This window comes from Corythoichthys intestinalis, chromosome 7 (assembly GCF_030265065.1).
Source record: "Corythoichthys intestinalis isolate RoL2023-P3 chromosome 7, ASM3026506v1, whole genome shotgun sequence".
NCBI classification, from domain to species: Eukaryota; Metazoa; Chordata; class Actinopteri; order Syngnathiformes; family Syngnathidae; genus Corythoichthys; species Corythoichthys intestinalis.
In genome coordinates, this window is record NC_080401.1 from 1,051,022 (window position 1) to 1,068,031 (window position 17,010).

Below are 17,010 nucleotides of genomic sequence, written 5' to 3' on the forward strand. Positions count from 1 at the left end.
ATGCGATATGGCCGAAAAATGTAATTTTGATGTTAACTCCCAAACCGCTGCGCAGAAGTCAACCAAACTTCACCCAATAGTGTATTGTATCACAATCTAGTAGTTACATTTGAAAATTTTGTTCTAGGACATTTTGTTTGAACGCAATCATCAAACTTAATTAAAAATGTCATTTAAGCCTTTTCACAGTGAGATCTATGCGATATGGCCGAGAAATGTAATTTTGATGTTAACTCCCAAACCGCTGCACAGAAGTCAACCAAACTTCACCCATTAGTGTATTGTATCACAATCTAGTAGTTACATGTGGAAATTTGGTTCTAGGACATTTGATTTGAGCGCAATCCTCAAACTTAGGTCAAAAAAGCCATTTAAGCCTTTTCACAGTGAGATCTATGCGATATGGCCGAGAAATGTAATTTTGATGTTAACTCCCAAACCGCTGCGCAGAAGTCAACCAAACTTCACCCAATAGTGTATTGTATCACATTCTAGTAGTTACATTTGAAAATTTTGTTCTAGGACATTTGGTTTGAGCGCAATCATTAAACTTAGGTCAAAAAAGCCATTTAAGCCTTTCCACAGTGAGATCTATGCGATATGGCCGAGAAATGTAATTTTGATGTTAACTCCCAAACCGCTGCGCAGAAGTCAACCAAACTTCACCCATTAGTGTATTGTATCACAATCTAGTAGTTACATGTGGAAATTTGGTTCTAGGACATTTGATTTGAGCGCAATCCTCAAACTTAGGTCAAAAAAGCTATTTAAGCCTTTTCACAGTGAGATCTATGCGATATGGCCGAGAAATGTAATTTTGATGTTAACTCCCAAACCGCTGCGCAGAAGTCAACCAAACTTCACCCAATAGTGTATTGTATCACATTCTAGTAGTTACATTTGAAAATTTTGTTCTAGGACATTTGGTTTGAGCGCAATCATTAAACTTAGGTCAAAAAAGCCATTTAAGCCTTTCCACAGTGAGATCTATGCGATATGGCCGAGAAATGTAATTTTGATGTTAACTCCCAAACCGCTGCGCAGAAGTCAACTAAACTTCACCCAATAGTGTATTGTATCACATTCTAGTAGTTACATTTGAAAATTTTGTTCTAGGACATTTGGTTTGAGCGCAATCATTAAACTTAATTAAAAAAGTCATTTAAGCCTTTTCACAGTGAGATCTATGCGATATGGCCGAGAAATGTAATTTTGATGTTAACTCCCAAACCGCTGCGCAGAAGTCAACCAAACTTCACCCAATAGTGTATTTTATTACAATCTAGTAGTTACATTTGGAAATTTGGTTATAGGACATTTGATTTGAGCGCAATCCTCAAACTTAGGTCAAAAAAGCCATTTAAGCCTTTTCACAGTGAGATCTATGCGATATGGCCGAGAAATGTAATTTTGATGTTAACTCCCAAACCGCTGCGCAGAAGTCAACCAAACTTCACCCATTAGTGTATTGTATCACAATCTAGTAGTTACATGTGGAAATTTGGTTCTAGGACATTTGATTTGAGCGCAATCCTCAAACTTAGGTCAAAAAAGCCATTTAAGCCTTTTCACAGTGAGATCTATGCGATATGGCCGAGAAATGTAATTTTGATGTTAACTCCCAAACCGCTGCGCAGAAGTCAACCAAACTTCACCCAATAGTGTATTGTATCACAATCTAGTAGTTACATTTGAAAATTTTGTTCTAGGACATTTGGTTTGAGCGCAATCATTAAACTTAGGTCAAAAAAGCCATTTAAGCCTTTTCACAGTGAGATCTATGCGATATGGCCGAGAAATGTAATTTTGATGTTAACTCCCAAACCGCTGCGCAGAAGTAAACCAAACTTCACCCATTAGTGTATTGTATCACAATCTAGTAGTTACATGTGGAAATTTGGTTCTAGGACATTTGATTTGAGCGCAATCCTCAAACTTAGGTCAAAAAAGCCATTTAAGCCTTTTCACAGTGAGATCTATGCGATATGGCCGAAAAATGTAATTTTGATGTTAACTCCCAAACCGCTGCGCAGAAGTCAACCAAACTTCACCCAATAGTGTATTGTATCACAATCTAGTAGTTACATTTGAAAATTTTGTTCTAGGACATTTTGTTTGAACGCAATCATCAAACTTAATTAAAAATGTCATTTAAGCCTTTTCACAGTGAGATCTATGCGATATGGCCGAGAAATGTAATTTTGATGTTAACTCCCAAACCGCTGCGCAGAAGTCAACCAAACTTCACTCAATAGTGTATTGTATCACATTCTAGTAGTTACATTTGAAAATTTGGTTCTAGGACATTTGGTTTGAGCGCAATTATTAAACTTAGGTCAAAAAAGCCATTTAAGCCTTTTCACAGTGAGATCTATGCGATATGGCCGAGAAATGTAATTTTAATGTTAACTCCCAAACCGCTGCGCAGAAGTAAACCAAACTTCACCCATTAGTGTATTGTATCACAATCTAGTAGTTACATGTGGAAATTTGGTTCTAGGACATTTGATTTGAGCGCAATCCTCAAACTTAGGTCAAAAAAGCCATTTAAGCCTTTTCACAGTGAGATCTATGCGATATGGCCGAAAAATGTAATTTTGATGTTAACTCCCAAACCGCTGCGCAGAAGTCAACCAAACTTCACCCAATAGTGTATTGTATCACAATCTAGTAGTTACATTTGAAAATTTTGTTCTAGGACATTTTGTTTGAACGCAATCATCAAACTTAATTAAAAATGTCATTTAAGCCTTTTCACAGTGAGATCTATGCGATATGGCCGAGAAATGTAATTTTGATGTTAACTCCCAAACCGCTGCGCAGAAGTCAACCAAACTTCACCCATTAGTGTATTGTATCACAATCTAGTAGTTACATGTGGAAATTTGGTTCTAGGACATTTGATTTGAGCGCAATCCTCAAACTTAGGTCAAAAAAGCTATTTAAGCCTTTTCACAGTGAGATCTATGCGATATGGCCGAGAAATGTAATTTTGATGTTAACTCCCAAACCGCTGCGCAGAAGTCAACCAAACTTCACCCAATAGTGTATTGTATCACATTCTAGTAGTTACATTTGAAAATTTTGTTCTAGGACATTTGGTTTGAGCGCAATCATTAAACTTAGGTCAAAAAAGCCATTTAAGCCTTTCCACAGTGAGATCTATGCGATATGGCCGAGAAATGTAATTTTGATGTTAACTCCCAAACCGCTGCGCAGAAGTCAACTAAACTTCACCCAATAGTGTATTGTATCACATTCTAGTAGTTACATTTGAAAATTTTGTTCTAGGACATTTGGTTTGAGCGCAATCATTAAACTTAATTAAAAAAGTCATTTAAGCCTTTTCACAGTGAGATCTATGCGATATGGCCGAGAAATGTAATTTTGATGTTAACTCCCAAACCGCTGCGCAGAAGTCAACCAAACTTCACCCAATAGTGTATTTTATTACAATCTAGTAGTTACATTTGGAAATTTGGTTATAGGACATTTGATTTGAGCGCAATCCTCAAACTTAGGTCAAAAAAGCCATTTAAGCCTTTTCACAGTGAGATCTATGCGATATGGCCGAGAAATGTAATTTTGATGTTAACTCCCAAACCGCTGCGCAGAAGTCAACCAAACTTCACCCATTAGTGTATTGTATCACAATCTAGTAGTTACATGTGGAAATTTGGTTCTAGGACATTTGATTTGAGCGCAATCCTCAAACTTAGGTCAAAAAAGCCATTTAAGCCTTTTCACAGTGAGATCTATGCGATATGGCCGAGAAATGTAATTTTGATGTTAACTCCCAAACCGCTGCGCAGAAGTCAACCAAACTTCACCCAATAGTGTATTGTATCACAATCTAGTAGTTACATTTGAAAATTTTGTTCTAGGACATTTGGTTTGAGCGCAATCATTAAACTTAGGTCAAAAAAGCCATTTAAGCCTTTTCACAGTGAGATCTATGCGATATGGCCGAGAAATGTAATTTTGATGTTAACTCCCAAACCGCTGCGCAGAAGTAAACCAAACTTCACCCATTAGTGTATTGTATCACAATCTAGTAGTTACATGTGGAAATTTGGTTCTAGGACATTTGATTTGAGCGCAATCCTCAAACTTAGGTCAAAAAAGCCATTTAAGCCTTTTCACAGTGAGATCTATGCGATATGGCCGAAAAATGTAATTTTGATGTTAACTCCCAAACCGCTGCGCAGAAGTCAACCAAACTTCACCCAATAGTGTATTGTATCACAATCTAGTAGTTACATTTGAAAATTTTGTTCTAGGACATTTTGTTTGAACGCAATCATCAAACTTAATTAAAAATGTCATTTAAGCCTTTTCACAGTGAGATCTATGCGATATGGCCGAGAAATGTAATTTTGATGTTAACTCCCAAACCGCTGCGCAGAAGTCAACCAAACTTCACCCATTAGTGTATTGTATCACAATCTAGTAGTTACATGTGGAAATTTGGTTCTAGGACATTTGATTTGAGCGCAATCCTCAAACTTAGGTCAAAAAAGCCATTTAAGCCTTTTCACAGTGAGATCTATGCGATATGGCCGAGAAATGTAATTTTGATGTTAACTCCCAAACCGCTGCGCAGAAGTCAACCAAACTTCACCCAATAGTGTATTGTATCACATTCTAGTAGTTACATTTGAAAATTTTGTTCTAGGACATTTGGTTTGAGCGCAATCATTAAACTTAGGTCAAAAAAGCCATTTAAGCCTTTCCACAGTGAGATCTATGCGATATGGCCGAGAAATGTAATTTTGATGTTAACTCCCAAACCGCTGCGCAGAAGTCAACTAAACTTCACCCAATAGTGTATTGTATCACATTCTAGTAGTTACATTTGAAAATTTCGTTCTAGGACATTTGGTTTGAGCGCAATCATTAAACTTAATTAAAAAAGTCATTTAAGCCTTTTCACAGTGAGATCTATGCGATATGGCCGAGAAATGTAATTTTGATGTTAACTCCCAAACCGCTGCGCAGAAGTCAACCAAACTTCACCCAATAGTGTATTTTATTACAATCTAGTAGTTACATTTGGAAATTTGGTTATAGGACATTTGATTTGAGCGCAATCCTCAAACTTAGGTCAAAAAAGCCATTTAAGCCTTTTCACAGTGAGATCTATGCGATATGGCCGAGAAATGTAATTTTGATGTTAACTCCCAAACCGCTGCGCAGAAGTCAACCAAACTTCACCCATTAGTGTATTGTATCACAATCTAGTAGTTACATGTGGAAATTTGGTTCTAGGACATTTGATTTGAGCGCAATCCTCAAACTTAGGTCAAAAAAGCCATTTAAGCCTTTTCACAGTGAGATCTATGCGATATGGCCGAGAAATGTAATTTTGATGTTAACTCCCAAACCGCTGCGCAGAAGTCAACCAAACTTCACCCAATAGTGTATTGTATCACAATCTAGTAGTTACATTTGAAAATTTTGTTCTAGGACATTTTGTTTGAGCGCAATCCTCAAACTTAGGTCAAAAAAGCCATTTAAGCCTTTTCACAGTGAGATCTATGCGATATGGCCGAGAAATGTAATTTTGATGTTAACTCCCAAACCGCTGCGCAGAAGTCAACCAAACTTCACCCATTAGTGTATTGTATCACAATCTAGTAGTTACATTTGAAAATTTTGTTCTAGGACATTTTGTTTGAACGCAATCATCAAACTTAATTAAAAAAGTCATTTAAGCCTTTTCACAGTGAGATCTATGCGATATGGCCGAGAAATGTAATTTTGATGTTAACTCCCAAACCGCTGCGCAGAAGTAAACCAAACTTCACCCATTAGTGTATTGTATCACAATCTAGTAGTTACATGTGGAAATTTGGTTCTAGGACATTTGATTTGAGCGCAATCCTCAAACTTAGGTCAAAAAAGCCATTTAAGCCTTTTCACAGTGAGATCTATGCGATATGGCCGAAAAATGTAATTTTGATGTTAACTCCCAAACCGCTGCGCAGAAGTCAACCAAACTTCACCCAATAGTGTATTGTATCACAATCTAGTAGTTACATTTGAAAATTTTGTTCTAGGACATTTTGTTTGAACGCAATCATCATACTTAATTAAAAAAGTCATTTAAGCCTTTTCACAGTGAGATCTATGCGATATGGCCGAGAAATGTAATTTTGATGTTAACTCCCAAACCGCTGCGCAGAAGTCAACCAAACTTCAACCATTAGTGTATTGTATCACAATCTAGTAGTTACATGTGGAAATTTGGTTCTAGGACATTTGATTTGAGCGCAATCCTCAAACTTAGGTCAAAAAAGCCATTTAAGCATTTTCACAGTGAGATCTATGCGATATGGCCGAGAAATGTAATTTTGATGTTAACTCCCAAACCGCTGCGCAGAAGTCAACCAAACTTCACCCAATAGTGTATTGTATCACATTCTAGTAGTTACATTTGAAAATTTCGTTCTAGGACATTTGGTTTGAGCGCAATCATTAAACTTAGGTCAAAAAAGCCATTTAAGCCTTTTCACAGTGAGATCTATGCGATATGGCCGAGAAATGTAATTTTGATGTTAACTCCCAAACCGCTGCGCAGAAGTAAACCAAACTTCACCCATTAGTGTATTGTATCACAATCTAGTAGTTACATGTGGAAATTTGGTTCTAGGACATTTGATTTGAGCGCAATCCTCAAACTTAGGTCAAAAAAGCCATTTAAGCCTTTTCACAGTGAGATCTATGCGATATGGCCGAGAAATGTAATTTTGATGTTAACTCCCAAACCGCTGCGCAGAAGTCAACTAAACTTCACCCAATAGTGTATTGTATCACAATCTAGTAGTTACATTTGAAAATTTTGTTCTAGGACATTTTGTTTGAACGCAATCATCAAACTTAATTAAAAAAGTCATTTAAGCCTTTTCACAGTGAGATCTATGCGATATGGCCGAGAAATGTAATTTTGATGTTAACTCCCAAACCGCTGCGCAGAAGTCAACCAAACTTCACTCAATAGTGTATTGTATCACATTCTAGTAGTTACATTTGAAAATTTGGTTCTAGGACATTTGGTTTGAGCGCAATTATTAAACTTAGGTCAAAAAAGCCATTTAAGCCTTTTCACAGTGAGATCTATGCGATATGGCCGAGAAATGTAATTTTGATGTTAACTCCCAAACCGCTGCGCAGAAGTAAACCAAACTTCACCCATTAGTGTATTGTATCACAATCTAGTAGTTACATGTGGAAATTTGGTTCTAGGACATTTGATTTGAGCGCAATCCTCAAACTTAGGTCAAAAAAGCCATTTAAGCCTTTTCACAGTGAGATCTATGCGATATGGCCGAAAAATGTAATTTTGATGTTAACTCCCAAACCGCTGCGCAGAAGTCAACCAAACTTCACCCAATAGTGTATTGTATCACAATCTAGTAGTTACATTTGAAAATTTTGTTCTAGGACATTTTGTTTGAACGCAATCATCAAACTTAATTAAAAATGTCATTTAAGCCTTTTCACAGTGAGATCTATGCGATATGGCCGAGAAATGTAATTTTGATGTTAACTCCCAAACCGCTGCGCAGAAGTCAACCAAACTTCACCCATTAGTGTATTGTATCACAATCTAGTAGTTACATGTGGAAATTTGGTTCTAGGACATTTGATTTGAGCGCAATCCTCAAACTTAGGTCAAAAAAGCCATTTAAGCCTTTTCACAGTGAGATCTATGCGATATGGCCGAGAAATGTAATTTTGATGTTAACTCCCAAACCGCTGCGCAGAAGTCAACCAAACTTCACCCAATAGTGTATTGTATCACATTCTAGTAGTTACATTTGAAAATTTTGTTCTAGGACATTTGGTTTGAGCGCAATCATTAAACTTAGGTCAAAAAAGCCATTTAAGCCTTTCCACAGTGAGATCTATGCGATATGGCCGAGAAATGTAATTTTGATGTTAACTCCCAAACCGCTGCGCAGAAGTCAACTAAACTTCACCCAATAGTGTATTGTATCACATTCTAGTAGTTACATTTGAAAATTTCGTTCTAGGACATTTGGTTTGAGCGCAATCATTAAACTTAATTAAAAAAGTCATTTAAGCCTTTTCACAGTGAGATCTATGCGATATGGCCGAGAAATGTAATTTTGATGTTAACTCCCAAACCGCTGCGCAGAAGTCAACCAAACTTCACCCAATAGTGTATTTTATTACAATCTAGTAGTTACATTTGGAAATTTGGTTATAGGACATTTGATTTGAGCGCAATCCTCAAACTTAGGTCAAAAAAGCCATTTAAGCCTTTTCACAGTGAGATCTATGCGATATGGCCGAGAAATGTAATTTTGATGTTAACTCCCAAACCGCTGCGCAGAAGTCAACCAAACTTCACCCATTAGTGTATTGTATCACAATCTAGTAGTTACATGTGGAAATTTGGTTCTAGGACATTTGATTTGAGCGCAATCCTCAAACTTAGGTCAAAAAAGCCATTTAAGCCTTTTCACAGTGAGATCTATGCGATATGGCCGAGAAATGTAATTTTGATGTTAACTCCCAAACCGCTGCGCAGAAGTCAACCAAACTTCACCCAATAGTGTATTGTATCACAATCTAGTAGTTACATTTGAAAATTTTGTTCTAGGACATTTTGTTTGAGCGCAATCCTCAAACTTAGGTCAAAAAAGCCATTTAAGCCTTTTCACAGTGAGATCTATGCGATATGGCCGAGAAATGTAATTTTGATGTTAACTCCCAAACCGCTGCGCAGAAGTCAACCAAACTTCACCCATTAGTGTATTGTATCACAATCTAGTAGTTACATTTGAAAATTTTGTTCTAGGGGACATTTTGTTTGAACGCAATCATCAAACTTAATTAAAAAAGTCATTTAAGCCTTTTCACAGTGAGATCTATGCGATATGGCCGAGAAATGTAATTTTGATGTTAACTCCCAAACCGCTGCGCAGAGGTCAACCAAACTTCACCCAATAGTGTATTGTATAACAAACTAGTAGTTACATTTGAAAATTTTGTTCTAGGACATTTTGTTTGAGCGCAATCCTCAAACTTAGGTCAAAAAAGCCATTTAAGCCTTTTCACAGTGAGATCTATGCGATATGGCCGAGAAATGTAATTTTGATGTTAACTCCCAAACCGCTGCGCAGAAGTCAACCAAACTTCACCAAATAGTGTATTGTATCACATTCTAGTAGTTACATTTGAAAATTTCGTTCTAGGACATTTGGTTTGAGCGCAATCATTAAACTTAGGTCAAAAAAGCCATTTAAGCCTTTTCACAGTGAGATCTATGCGATATGACCGAGAAATGTAATTTTGATGTTAACTCCCAAACCGCTGCGCAGAAGTAAACCAAACTTCACCCATTAGTGTATTGTATCACAATCTAGTAGTTACATGTGGAAATTTGGTTCTAGGACATTTGATTTGAGCGCAATCATTAAACTTAATTAAAAAAGCCATTTAAGCCTTTTCACAGTGAGATCTATGCGATATGGCCGAGAAATGTAATTTTGATGTTAACTCCCAAACCGCTGCGCAGAAGTCAACCACACTTCACCCAATAGTGTATTGTATCACAATCTAGTAGTTACATTTGAAAATTTTGTTCTAGGACATTTTGTTTGAGCGCAATCCTCAAACTTAGGTCAAAAAAGCCATTTAAGCCTTTTCACAGTGAGATCTATGCGATATGGCCGAGAAATGTAATTTTGATGTTAACTCCCAAACCGCTGCGCAGAAGTCAACCAAACTTCACCCATTAGTGTATTGTATCACAATCTAGTAGTTACATTTGAAAATTTTGTTCTAGGGGACATTTTGTTTGAACGCAATCATCAAACTTAATTAAAAAAGTCATTTAAGCCTTTTCACAGTGAGATCTATGCGATATGGCCGAGAAATGTAATTTTGATGTTAACTCCCAAACCGCTGCGCAGAAGTCAACCAAACTTCACCCATTAGTGTATTGTATCACAATCTAGTAGTTACATGTGGAAATTTGGTTCTAGGACATTTGATTTGAGCGCAATCCTCAAACTTAGGTCAAAAAAGCCATTTAAGCCTTTTCACAGTGAGATCTATGCGATATGGCCGAGAAATGTAATTTTGATGTTAACTCCCAAACCGCTGCGCAGAAGTCAACCAAACTTCACCCAATAGTGTATTGTATCACATTCTAGTAGTTACATTTGAAAATTTTGTTCTAGGACATTTGGTTTGAGCGCAATCATTAAACTTAGGTCAAAAAAGCCATTTAAGCCTTTCCACAGTGAGATCTATGCGATATGGCCGAGAAATGTAATTTTGATGTTAACTCCCAAACCGCTGCGCAGAAGTCAACTAAACTTCACCCAATAGTGTATTGTATCACATTCTAGTAGTTACATTTGAAAATTTCGTTCTAGGACATTTGGTTTGAGCGCAATCATTAAACTTAATTTAAAAAGTCATTTAAGCCTTTTCACAGTGAGATCTATGCGATATGGCCGAGAAATGTAATTTTGATGTTAACTCCCAAACCGCTGCGCAGAAGTCAACCAAACTTCACCCAATAGTGTATTTTATTACAATCTAGTAGTTACATTTGGAAATTTGGTTATAGGACATTTGATTTGAGCGCAATCCTCAAACTTAGGTCAAAAAAGCCATTTAAGCCTTTTCACAGTGAGATCTATGCGATATGGCCGAGAAATGTAATTTTGATGTTAACTCCCAAACCGCTGCGCAGAAGTCAACCAAACTTCACCCATTAGTGTATTGTATCACAATCTAGTAGTTACATGTGGAAATTTGGTTCTAGGACATTTGATTTGAGCGCAATCCTCAAACTTAGGTCAAAAAAGCCATTTAAGCCTTTTCACAGTGAGATCTATGCGATATGGCCGAGAAATGTAATTTTGATGTTAACTCCCAAACCGCTGCGCAGAAGTCAACCAAACTTCACCCAATAGTGTATTGTATCACAATCTAGTAGTTACATTTGAAAATTTTGTTCTAGGACATTTTGTTTGAGCGCAATCCTCAAACTTAGGTCAAAAAAGCCATTTAAGCCTTTTCACAGTGAGATCTATGCGATATGGCCGAGAAATGTAATTTTGATGTTAACTCCCAAACCGCTGCGCAGAAGTCAACCAAACTTCACCCATTAGTGTATTGTATCACAATCTAGTAGTTACATTTGAAAATTTTGTTCTAGGGGACATTTTGTTTGAACGCAATCATCAAACTTAATTAAAAAAGTCATTTAAGCCTTTTCACAGTGAGATCTATGCGATATGGCCGAGAAATGTAATTTTGATGTTAACTCCCAAACCGCTGCGCAGAGGTCAACCAAACTTCACCCAATAGTGTATTGTATAACAAACTAGTAGTTACATTTGAAAATTTTGTTCTAGGACATTTTGTTTGAGCGCAATCCTCAAACTTAGGTCAAAAAAGCCATTTAAGCCTTTTCACAGTGAGATCTATGCGATATGGCCGAGAAATGTAATTTTGATGTTAACTCCCAAACCGCTGCGCAGAAGTCAACCAAACTTCACCAAATAGTGTATTGTATCACATTCTAGTAGTTACATTTGAAAATTTCGTTCTAGGACATTTGGTTTGAGCGCAATCATTAAACTTAGGTCAAAAAAGCCATTTAAGCCTTTTCACAGTGAGATCTATGCGATATGACCGAGAAATGTAATTTTGATGTTAACTCCCAAACCGCTGCGCAGAAGTAAACCAAACTTCACCCATTAGTGTATTGTATCACAATCTAGTAGTTACATGTGGAAATTTGGTTCTAGGACATTTGATTTGAGCGCAATCATTAAACTTAATTAAAAAAGCCATTTAAGCCTTTTCACAGTGAGATCTATGCGATATGGCCGAGAAATGTAATTTTGATGTTAACTCCCAAACCGCTGCGCAGAAGTCAACCACACTTCACCCAATAGTGTATTGTATCACAATCTAGTAGTTACATTTGAAAATTTTGTTCTAGGACATTTTGTTTGAGCGCAATCCTCAAACTTAGGTCAAAAAAGCCATTTAAGCCTTTTCACAGTGAGATCTATGCGATATGGCCGAGAAATGTAATTTTGATGTTAACTCCCAAACCGCTGCGCAGAAGTCAACCAAACTTCACCCATTAGTGTATTGTATCACAATCTAGTAGTTACATTTGAAAATTTTGTTCTAGGGGACATTTTGTTTGAACGCAATCATCAAACTTAATTAAAAAAGTCATTTAAGCCTTTTCACAGTGAGATCTATGCGATATGGCCGAGAAATGTAATTTTGATGTTAACTCCCAAACCGCTGCGCAGAAGTCAACCAAACTTCACCCATTAGTGTATTGTATCACAATCTAGTAGTTACATGTGGAAATTTGGTTCTAGGACATTTGATTTGAGCGCAATCCTCAAACTTAGGTCAAAAAAGCCATTTAAGCCTTTTCACAGTGAGATCTATGCGATATGGCCGAGAAATGTAATTTTGATGTTAACTCCCAAACCGCTGCGCAGAAGTCAACCAAACTTCACCCAATAGTGTATTGTATCACATTCTAGTAGTTACATTTGAAAATTTTGTTCTAGGACATTTGGTTTGAGCGCAATCATTAAACTTAGGTCAAAAAAGCCATTTAAGCCTTTTCACAGTGAGATCTATGCGATATGGCCGAGAAATGTAATTTTGATGTTAACTCCCAAACCGCTGCGCAGAAGTCAACCAAACTTCACCCATTAGTGTATTGTATCACAATCTAGTAGTTACATGTGGAAATTTGGTTCTAGGACATTTGATTTGAGCGCAATCCTCAAACTTAGGTCAAAAAAGCCATTTAAGCCTTTTCACAGTGAGATCTATGCGATATGGCCGAGAAATGTAATTTTGATGTTAACTCCCAAACCGCTGCGCAGAAGTCAACCAAACTTCACCCAATAGTGTATTGTATCACAATCTAGTAGTTACATTTGAAAATTTTGTTCTAGGACATTTTGTTTGAGCGCAATCCTCAAACTTAGGTCAAAAAAGCCATTTAAGCCTTTTCACAGTGAGATCTATGCGATATGGCCGAGAAATGTAATTTTGATGTTAACTCCCAAACCGCTGCGCAGAAGTCAACCAAACTTCACCCAATAGTGTATTGTATCACAATCTAGTAGTTACATTTGAAAATTTTGTTCTAGGACATTTTGTTTGAACGCAATCATCAAACTTAATTAAAAAAGTCATTTAAGCCTTTTCACAGTGAGATCTATGCGATATGGCCGAGAAATGTAATTTTGATGTTAACTCCCAAACCGCTGCGCAGAAGTCAACCAAACTTCAACCATTAGTGTATTGTATCACAATCTAGTAGTTACATGTGGAAATTTGGTTCTAGGACATTTGATTTGAGCGCAATCCTCAAACTTAGGTCAAAAAAGCCATTTAAGCATTTTCACAGTGAGATCTATGCGATATGGCCGAGAAATGTAATTTTGATGTTAACTCCCAAACCGCTGCGCAGAAGTCAACCAAACTTCACCCAATAGTGTATTGTATCACATTCTAGTAGTTACATTTGAAAATTTCGTTCTAGGACATTTGGTTTGAGCGCAATCATTAAACTTAGGTCAAAAAAGCCATTTAAGCCTTTTCACAGTGAGATCTATGCGATATGGCCGAGAAATGTAATTTTGATGTTAACTCCCAAACCGCTGCGCAGAAGTAAACCAAACTTCACCCATTAGTGTATTGTATCACAATCTAGTAGTTACATGTGGAAATTTGGTTCTAGGACATTTGATTTGAGCGCAATCCTCAAACTTAGGTCAAAAAAGCCATTTAAGCCTTTTCACAGTGAGATCTATGCGATATGGCCGAGAAATGTAATTTTGATGTTAACTCCCAAACCGCTGCGCAGAAGTCAACCAAACTTCACCCATTAGTGTATTGTATCACAATCTAGTAGTTACATTTGAAAATTTTGTTCTAGGACATTTTGTTTGAACGCAATCATCAAACTTAATTAAAAAAGTCATTTAAGCCTTTTCACAGTGAGATCTATGCGATATGGCCGAGAAATGTAATTTTGATGTTAACTCCCAAACCGCTGCGCAGAAGTCAACCAAACTTCACTCAATAGTGTATTGTATCACATTCTAGTAGTTACATTTGAAAATTTGGTTCTAGGACATTTGGTTTGAGCGCAATTATTAAACTTAGGTCAAAAAAGCCATTTAAGCCTTTTCACAGTGAGATCTATGCGATATGGCCGAGAAATGTAATTTTAATGTTAACTCCCAAACCGCTGCGCAGAAGTAAACCAAACTTCACCCATTAGTGTATTGTATCACAATCTAGTAGTTACATGTGGAAATTTGGTTCTAGGACATTTGATTTGAGCGCAATCCTCAAACTTAGGTCAAAAAAGCCATTTAAGCCTTTTCACAGTGAGATCTATGCGATATGGCCGAAAAATGTAATTTTGATGTTAACTCCCAAACCGCTGCGCAGAAGTCAACCAAACTTCACCCAATAGTGTATTGTATCACAATCTAGTAGTTACATTTGAAAATTTTGTTCTAGGACATTTTGTTTGAACGCAATCATCAAACTTAATTAAAAATGTCATTTAAGCCTTTTCACAGTGAGATCTATGCGATATGGCCGAGAAATGTAATTTTGATGTTAACTCCCAAACCGCTGCGCAGAAGTCAACCAAACTTCACCCATTAGTGTATTGTATCACAATCTAGTAGTTACATGTGGAAATTTGGTTCTAGGACATTTGATTTGAGCGCAATCCTCAAACTTAGGTCAAAAAAGCCATTTAAGCCTTTTCACAGTGAGATCTATGCGATATGGCCGAAAAATGTAATTTTGATGTTAACTCCCAAACCGCTGCGCAGAAGTCAACCAAACTTCACCCAATAGTGTATTGTATCACAATCTAGTAGTTACATTTGAAAATTTTGTTCTAGGACATTTTGTTTGAACGCAATCATCAAACTTAATTAAAAAAGTCATTTAAGCCTTTTCACAGTGAGATCTATGCGATATGGCCGAGAAATGTAATTTTGATGTTAACTCCCAAACCGCTGCGCAGAAGTCAACCAAACTTCAACCATTAGTGTATTGTATCACAATCTAGTAGTTACATGTGGAAATTTGGTTCTAGGACATTTGATTTGAGCGCAATCCTCAAACTTAGGTCAAAAAAGCCATTTAAGCATTTTCACAGTGAGATCTATGCGATATGGCCGAGAAATGTAATTTTGATGTTAACTCCCAAACCGCTGCGCAGAAGTCAACCAAACTTCACCCAATAGTGTATTGTATCACATTCTAGTAGTTACATTTGAAAATTTCGTTCTAGGACATTTGGTTTGAGCGCAATCATTAAACTTAGGTCAAAAAAGCCATTTAAGCCTTTTCACAGTGAGATCTATGCGATATGGCCGAGAAATGTAATTTTGATGTTAACTCCCAAACCGCTGCGCAGAAGTAAACCAAACTTCACCCATTAGTGTATTGTATCACAATCTAGTAGTTACATGTGGAAATTTGGTTCTAGGACATTTGATTTGAGCGCAATCCTCAAACTTAGGTCAAAAAAGCCATTTAAGCCTTTTCACAGTGAGATCTATGCGATATGGCCGAGAAATGTAATTTTGATGTTAACTCCCAAACCGCTGCGCAGAAGTCAACCAAACTTCACCCATTAGTGTATTGTATCACAATCTAGTAGTTACATTTGAAAATTTTGTTCTAGGACATTTTGTTTGAACGCAATCATCAAACTTAATTAAAAAAGTCATTTAAGCCTTTTCACAGTGAGATCTATGCGATATGGCCGAGAAATGTAATTTTGATGTTAACTCCCAAACCGCTGCGCAGAAGTCAACCAAACTTCACTCAATAGTGTATTGTATCACATTCTAGTAGTTACATTTGAAAATTTGGTTCTAGGACATTTGGTTTGAGCGCAATTATTAAACTTAGGTCAAAAAAGCCATTTAAGCCTTTTCACAGTGAGATCTATGCGATATGGCCGAGAAATGTAATTTTAATGTTAACTCCCAAACCGCTGCGCAGAAGTAAACCAAACTTCACCCATTAGTGTATTGTATCACAATCTAGTAGTTACATGTGGAAATTTGGTTCTAGGACATTTGATTTGAGCGCAATCCTCAAACTTAGGTCAAAAAAGCCATTTAAGCCTTTTCACAGTGAGATCTATGCGATATGGCCGAAAAATGTAATTTTGATGTTAACTCCCAAACCGCTGCGCAGAAGTCAACCAAACTTCACCCAATAGTGTATTGTATCACAATCTAGTAGTTACATTTGAAAATTTTGTTCTAGGACATTTTGTTTGAACGCAATCATCAAACTTAATTAAAAATGTCATTTAAGCCTTTTCACAGTGAGATCTATGCGATATGGCCGAGAAATGTAATTTTGATGTTAACTCCCAAACCGCTGCGCAGAAGTCAACCAAACTTCACCCATTAGTGTATTGTATCACAATCTAGTAGTTACATGTGGAAATTTGGTTCTAGGACATTTGATTTGAGCGCAATCCTCAAACTTAGGTCAAAAAAGCCATTTAAGCCTTTTCACAGTGAGATCTATGCGATATGGCCGAGAAATGTAATTTTGATGTTAACTCCCAAACCGCTGCGCAGAAGTCAACCAAACTTCACCCAATAGTGTATTGTATCACATTCTAGTAGTTACATTTGAAAATTTTGTTCTAGGACATTTGGTTTGAGCGCAATCATTAAACTTAGGTCAAAAAAGCCATTTAAGCCTTTCCACAGTGAGATCTATGCGATATGGCCGAGAAATGTAATTTTGATGTTAACTCCCAAACCGCTGCGCAGAAGTCAACTAAACTTCACCCAATAGTGTATTGTATCACATTCTAGTAGTTACATTTGAAAATTTTGTTCTAGGACATTTGGTTTGAGCGCAATCATTAAACTTAGGTCAAAAAAGCCATTTAAGCCTTTCCACAGTGAGATC